The following is an 8169-nucleotide window of genomic DNA, read 5'->3' as shown; positions in this document are numbered from 1 at the left end:
ATTTTTAGCAATATTGACACAGGGGCAACTCTCCTATTCTTTTTGGAGTAATGCTCTGTGACCTCTCACATCCACCCGAGGGTGCAGACGGAGCTTCAATTTAACATTTCATCCGAAAGTCAACCGCTTCAACAATGCAAAATTCCCCAAGTGCTGCAGTTGAGTGTTAGCCAAGATTATATGCTCAAGTCTCAGGAGTGCGACTTGAACACACAAACTCCTGAATCAGTCGAGAATGCTGCCACTGAACCAAAGCAGAGACAAAAGTTCACAGCCGAATTACTTTCCCCAAGTCTGTTTTTAAGTTCCAGGACTTACCAAATTAATGGTGATGATTTCCACAGACAGTTGCACATGCACAGAGACATATATCGAGATAGAAAGACACAGAGACCCACACACACACATCACCAAAAATTTACACGGACCAACGGACATGCAGAGATGCCTTCGACAAATAGAGGGATAGACAGGCTGAATCACTGTCGCAAATTTAGCTGATTTTTGTGTTTTTCTATCCGTATAAATCGTGAATATTGCAGATTAATAAAAATATGAAAAAAATGTCAGTGTTGAAAGGTATGGGACGTTATTCCTTCTATGTCAGGAACTGTTTTGGCAGAGACCTGGTTAAATTGTGAAATGGAACGAAAAATGTTGAAAATAATATTTGGCAGGATTCGAGCCTGAGCGGCTAAAACAGCATGCATTACTAGTCCATCGTCTTAACCACTCTGCCACGACTGCTGCGTTACTACCTCGTTCAACGTTACTCAGAAAATACACTGTCATCCATCTCTGTGCAGCAGACGGTCAAAGAATCCAGAAAAAGTTTCCATTTGATAAATATCTAGAAGAGACAATCACCTCTACCTGTATTTTTGCTGTTCGATATTGCTCTCGAACGTTTTAATATGAATCTATACCAAGAAACAAGCAAAATTCTGCCTTTTGTAAAATGCAACTTCCCATTTAGGGAATTGAACCGTGGTCTCCAGCGTGACGTGTGGGGATACACACCACTTTCTCACGAGGAAGTGGGTTTTGTCAAAGCAATATTGGAGCTGTGAGTAGAACTGGACACCATGAGAAGTCGACAGACACATTGAGAGACAGAGAAAAACCGACATACAGGGAGAGACCGACATAGAGATCGAGACAACGAGAGACAGCAAGTGTGAGACTGAAAACGAGAGGCAGACTGCGTGAGAAAAAGACTCTCAAACACATACATATAAAGAGACCTGTGTGTGTGATCTATAAAGAGAAAGAGGGAAAGAGTGAGAGAAAGACAATGATAAAGACAGTGACAAGGAGAGAGACAGATGGAGAGAGAGCGACAGATAGACAAAGAGACAAAGATATAAAAAGAAAATGGTGGAAATTCTCAGCACGTTAGAGACAGGAACTACCAGGGACAGGCAAAGAGAGACAGGCAGGCAGAGACATAGATAGACAAAGATGATGGGAAAGAGTGAGACAGTCAGACAGAGAGACTGAGAGAATCCCATTGGAACACAACTGGACACCGTGAGAAAGAGACAGGCACATTGAGAGACAGAGACAAACAGCGAAACAGGGAGAGACAGACAGCGAGATAGAGACAGAGAGAGACAGAAAGTTTGAGACTGAGAGGGAGGGTCAGACTGAGTGAGGCAAAGAGTCAAACACATACATATACAGAGATGTGTTTGTCTGATTTATAAAGAGAGGGAGGGAAAGAGTGAGAGAAAGACAGGGACAAGGAGAGAGACAAAGAGGGAGACAGATAGAGAGAAAGACAAATAGAGAGAGAGAGACATAGAGACAAAAACAGAAAATGATGGAAATACTCATCACGTTAGAGACAGGGACGAGCAGAGACAGGCAAAGACATGGACAGACAGAGATGATGGGAAAGAACGAGACAGTCAGACAGAGAGTATGACAGAGTCCCATTGGAACAGAACTGGATACCGTGTGAAGGAGACAGATTGAGAGACAGAGACAAACAGAGAAACAGGGACAGACAGAGTAAATCAGAGAGAGGCAGACTGAGACAGACAAAGACTCGAACACACAAATACATATACAGCTCTCTAAAGAGAGAGCGAGACACAGAGACTGAGCGGTACAGATACATTTCATTATTTCATTTCATTATCTGCTCAGATTGTCACCGAGCTGCAGAAAAATGCAAATGCAACAGATGAAAATCAGTTATCACTGAGCAGGATGGGAGAAATCTCTATTTAATTAAGTAATTACCAGGAGTGGGGTTCGAACCCACGCAGGTATAAACCCAGTGGATTTTAAGCCCAACACCTTAACCACTCGGCCATCCTGGTGCCGTCAGCGATTGGATTCTGTCTATGTGAGAATCTGGGCTTCAACTCCACCTCCACAGACACACACAAACACATCGGGTTTCAGGGAGCAGTTCCGAACATTTTTCGGAATATTGACACGGGGGCAACTCTCCTATTCTTTTTCGAGTAATGCTCTGGGACCTCTCACAATCACCCGAGTGCGCAGACGGAGCTTCAATTTAACATTTCATCCGAAAGTCAACAGTTTCAACAATGCAAAATTCCCCAAGTGCTGCAGTTGAGTGTTAGCCAAGATTATATGCTCAAGTCTCAGGAGTGCGACTTGAACACACAAACTCCTGATTCAGTCAAGAATGCTGCCACTGAACCAAAGCTGAGACAAAAGTTCACAGTCATATTACTTTCCCCAAGTCTTTTCTTTAAGTTCCAGGACATACCAAATTCATGGTGATGATTTCCACAGACAGTTGCACATACACATAGACATTTTTACCGATAGACAGACACAGAGACACACACACAAAAATGTACACGCACCAACGGACATGCACAGATGCCTTAGACATCTCGAGGGATAGACAGGCTGAATCACTGTCGCAACTTTGTCTGATTTTTGCGATTTTCTATCCGTATGTATCGTGAATATTGCAGATTAATGAAAGAAAGAAAACAGCGGCGGAATTGAAAGGTGTGGGACGTTGTCCCGTCTATCTCAGAATCAGTTTTGCAGGGACCTGGTTAAATTGTCAAACAGAATGAAATATGCTGAGAAACGGAGGTGGCTGAATTCAAATCTATGCGGGGAAACCCGAATAGATTTTTCGTCTATGGCCTTAACCACTGGGCGACGATTACTAGCTCGCTGCCTTTTTAAATGTTACTCAGTTAAAACTCAACCATCCATCTCTGTGCAGCAGATGGCCACAGAATCGTGAAAAAGTCACCGTTTGCTAAAAATCTGGAAGAGGCTGTATTTTTGCTGCTCTATATTGCTCTGGAACTTTTTAATATGAATCTATACCAAGAAACAGAAGCAAAATTCTGCCTTTTGTAAAATGCAGCCTCCCCGTTAGGGAATTGAACCGTGGTCTCCCGTGTGACAGGCGGTGATATTCACTACTTTCCCACGAGGAATTGATGCGTATGGGTTTTGTCAAAGCAATATTCGAGCTGTGAATAGATCTGGACACCATGAGAAGTCGACAGACTCATTGAGAGACAGAGACAAACCGACAAACAGGGAGAGACAGACAGCGAGATCGAGACAACGAGAGACAGCAAGTGTGAGACTGAAAACGAGAGGCAGACTGAGTGAGAAAAAGACTCTTAAACACATACATCTAAAGAGATCTGTGTGTGTGATATCAATAAAGAGAAAGAGGGAAAGAGTGAGAGAAAGACAATCATAAAGACAGTGACAAGGAGAGAGACAGATGGAGAGAGAGCGACAGATAGACAGAGAGACAAAGAAATAAAAAGAAAATGTTGGAAATTCTCAGCAGGTTAGAGAGAGGAACTACCAGCGACAGGCAAAGAGAGACAGGCAGGCAGATACATAGATAGACAGAGATGACGGGAAAGAGTGAGACAGTCAGACAGAGAGACTGAGAGAATCCCATTGGAACACAACTGGACACCGTGAGAAAAAGACAGGCACATTGAGAGACAGAGACAAACAGCGAAACAGGGAGAAACAGACAGCGAGGTAGAGACAGAGAGAGACAGAAAGTTTGAGACTGAGAGTTAGGGTCAGACTGAATGAGCCAAAGACTCAAACACTTACATATACAGAGATGTGTTTGTGTGATTTATAAAGAGAGGGAGGGAAAGAGTGAGATAAAGACAGGGACAAGGAGAGAGACAAAGAGGGAGACAGATAGAGAGAAAGACAAATAGAGAGAGAGAGATATAGAGACAAAAACAGAAAATGATGGAAATACTCATCAGGTTAGAGACAGGGACGAGCAGAGACAGGCAAAGACAGAGATGATGGGAAAGAACGAGACAGTCAGACAGAGAGTATGACAGAATCCCATAGGAACAGAACTGGATACCGTGTGAAGGAGACAGATTGAGAGACAGAGACAAACAGAGAAACAGGGACAGACAGAGTGAATCAGAGAGAGGCAGACTGAGAGAGACAAAGACTCAAACACACAAATACATATACAGCTCTCTAAAGAGAGAGCGAGAGGCAGAGACTGAGCGATACAGATACATTTCACTATTTCATTTCATTATCTTCTCAGATTGTCACCGAGCTGCAGAAAAATGCAAATGCAACAGTTGAAAATCAGTTATCACTGAGCAGAATGGGAGATATCACTGTTTAATTAAATAATTACCAGGAGTGGGGTTCGAACCCACACGGGTATAAACCCATTGGATCTTAAGACCAACGCATTAACCACTCGGCCATCCTGGTGCCGTCAGCGACTGGATTCTGTCTATGTGAGAATCTGGGCTTCAAATCCACCTCCACAGACACACACAAACACATAGGGTTTCAGGGAGCATTTCCGAACATTTTTCGGAATATTGACACGGGGGCAACTCTCTATTCTTTTTCAAGTAATGCTCTGGGACCTCTCACAACCACCCAAGTGCGTAGACGGAGCTTCAATTTAACATTTCATCTGAAAGTCAACAGTTTCAACAATGCAAAATTCCCCAAGTGCTGCAGTTGAGTGTTAGCTAAGATTATATGCTCAAGTCTCAGGAGTGCGACTTGAACACACAAACTCCTGATTCAGTCAAGAATGCTGCCACTGAACCAAAGCTTAGACAAAAGTTCACAGCCATATTACTTTCCCCAAGTCTTTTTTTTAAGTTCCATGACATACCAAATTCATGCTGATGATTTCCACAGACAGTTGCACATTTTTACAGATGGACAGACACAGAGACACACACACACACAAATTTACACGCGCCAACGGACATGCACAGATGCCTTAGACATCTCGAGGGATAGACAGGCTGAATCACTGTCGCAACTTTGGCTGATTTTTGCGATTTTCTATCCGTATGTATCGTGAATATTGCAGATTAATGAAAGAAAGAAAACAGCGGCGGCATTGAAAGGTGTGGGACGTTGTTCCGTCTATCTCAGAATCAGTTTTGCAGGGACCTGGTTAAATTGTCAAACAGAATGAAATATGCTGAGAAACGGAGTTGGCAGGATTCAAATCTATGCGGGGAAACCCGAATGGATTTTTAGTCTATTGCCTTAACCTCTGGGCCACGACTGCTGGCTCACTGCCTTTTTTAAATGTTACTCAGTTAAAAATCAACCATCCATCTCTGTGCAGCAGACGGCCACAGAATCGTGAAAAAGTCACCGTTTGCTAAAAATCTGGAAGAGGCTGTATTTTTGCTGCTCTATATTGCTCTGGAACTTTTTAATATGAATCTATACCAAGAAACAGAAGCAAAATTCTGCCTTTTGTAAAATGCAGCCTTCCCGTTAGGGAATTGAACCGTGGTCTCTCTTATGACAGGCGGGGATATTCACCACTTTCCCACGAGGAATTGATGCGCATGGGTTTTGTCAAATCAATATTCGAGCTGTGAATAGAACTGGACACCATGAGAAGGCTATGGGACCTTTCACATCCACCCGAGGGTGCAGATGAAGCTTCAATTTATCATTTCATCCGAATGTCAACAGCTTCAACAATGCAAAATTCCCCAAGCACTGCATTTGAGTGTCAGCCAAGATGACGTGCTCAAGTCTCAGGAGTGCGACTTGAACACACAAACTCCTGATTCAGTCAAGAATGCTGCCACTGAACCAAAGCTTAGACAAAAGTTCACAGCCATATTACTTTCCCCAAGTCTTTTTTTTAAGTTCCATGACATACCAAATTCATGGTGATGATTTCCACAGACAGTTGCACATTTTTACAGATAGACAGACACAGAGACACACACACACAAATTTACACGCGCCAACGGACATGCACAGATGCCTTAGACATCTCGAGGGATAGACAGGCTGAATCACTGTCGCAACTTTGGCTGATTTTTGCGATTTTCTATCCGTATGTATCGTGAATATTGCAGATTAATGAAAGAAAGAAAACAGCGGCGGCATTGAAAGGTGTGGGACGTTGTTCCGTCTATCTCAGAATCAGTTTTGCAGGGACCTGGTTAAATTGTCAAAGAGAATGAAATATGCTGAGAAACGGAGTCGGCAGGATTCAAATCTATGCGGGGAAACCCGAATGGATTTTTAGTCTATTGCCTTAACCTCTGGGCCACAACTGCTGGCTCACTGCCTTTTTTAAATGTTACTCAGTTAAAAATCAACCATCCATCTCTGTGCAGCAGACGGCCACAGAATCGTGAAAAAGTCACCGTTTGCTAAAAATCTGGAAGAGGCTGTATTTTTGCTGCTCTATATTGCTCTGGAACTTTTTAATATGAATCTATACCAAGAAGCAGAAGCAAAATTCTGCCTTTTGTAAAATGCAGCCTTCCCGTTAGGGAATTGAACCGTGGTCTCTCTTATGACAGGCGGGGATATTCACCACTTTCCCACGAGGAATTGATGCGCATTGGTTTTGTCAAATCAATATTCGAGCTGTGAATAAACTGGACACCATGAGAAGGCTATGGGACCTTTCACATCCACCCGAGGGTGCAGATGAAGCTTAATTTATCATTTCATCCGAATGTCAACAGCTTCAACAATGCAAAATTCCCCAAGCACTGCATTTGAGTGTCAGCCAAGATGACGTGCTCAAGTCTCAGGAGTGCGACTGACACACACAACCTCCTGATTCAGTCGAGAATGGAGCCACTGAAGCAAAGCCGATACCAAAGATCACAACCGTATTATTTGCCCCAAGCTTTTTAGAATTTCCAGGACGCACCAAATTCATTGTGATGATTTCCATAGACAGTTGCACATACACAGAGACATGAATACAGACAGACATACACAGACACACACACACACACAATAACCAAAAATATACCCGCATCAACATAGAAACATAGAAACAAATAAATTAGTTGCAGGAGTAGGCCAATCGGCCCTTCGAGCCTGCACCATCATTCAATTAGGTCATGGCTGATCATTCAACCTCAGTACCCATTTCCTGCTTTCTCTCCATACCCCTTGATCCCTTTAGCCGTAAGGGCCATATCTAACTCCGTTTTGAATATATCTAACGATCTGGCCTCAACAACTTTCTGCGGTAGAGAATGCCAGAGTGAAGAAGTTTCTCCTCATTTCGGTCCTAAATGCCTTACCACTTATTCTTACACTGTCACCCTTGGTTCTCGAATTCCACATCAATGGGAACATTCAACCCGCCTCTAACCTGTCCAATCTCGTCAGAATTTTACATATTTCTATGGGAGCGCCTCTCATTCTTCTAAAATCCAGTGGATACCAGCCCAGTTGATCCAGTCTCTCCTCATATGTCAGTCCTGCCATCCCGGATATCAAGCTAGTGAATCTTCGCTGTCCTCCCGCAATAGCAAGGACGTCCTTCCTCAGATTGTGAGAACAAAACTAAACACAATATTCTAGGTGTGACCCCACCAAGGCTCTGTACAACTGAAGTCAGACCTCCCTGCTCCTATACTCAAATCACCCAGCTATGAAGGCGAACATGCCATTTGCCTTCTTCACCACCTGCTGCACCTGCGTGCCAACTTTCAATGACTGATGTACCATGACACCCAGATCAAGATATACACAGAGTGCCTTATACAAATAGATGGATAGACAGGCAGGTTCACTGTCGCTACTTTGGCTGGCTTTTGTTCCATCTATCTCAGAATCAGTTTTGCATTAACCTGGTTAAATTATCAAACAGAATGAAATATGCTGAGAAACGCAGTCGGC

The 8169-nt window shown here is 43.2% G+C and overlaps 2 non-coding genes across 2 annotated transcripts; both read right to left on the bottom strand.

Annotated features, from left to right (window-relative positions):
- Positions 1-2244: 2244 nt before the first annotated feature.
- trnal-uaa (transfer RNA leucine (anticodon UAA)) lies at positions 2245-2327 on the bottom strand. The gene has a single exon. It is a non-coding gene; the product is annotated as a tRNA-Leu (tRNA).
- Positions 2328-4651: 2324 nt separating this feature from the next.
- Positions 4652-4734, bottom strand: trnal-uaa (transfer RNA leucine (anticodon UAA)). Its single transcript has one exon. It is a non-coding gene; the product is annotated as a tRNA-Leu (tRNA).
- Positions 4735-8169: the final 3435 nt, after the last annotated feature.

This window comes from Pristiophorus japonicus, chromosome 23 (genome assembly GCF_044704955.1).
Source record: "Pristiophorus japonicus isolate sPriJap1 chromosome 23, sPriJap1.hap1, whole genome shotgun sequence".
Taxonomy (NCBI): Eukaryota; Metazoa; Chordata; class Chondrichthyes; family Pristiophoridae; genus Pristiophorus; species Pristiophorus japonicus.
This window is presented reverse-complemented; position numbering and strand designations above follow the sequence as displayed.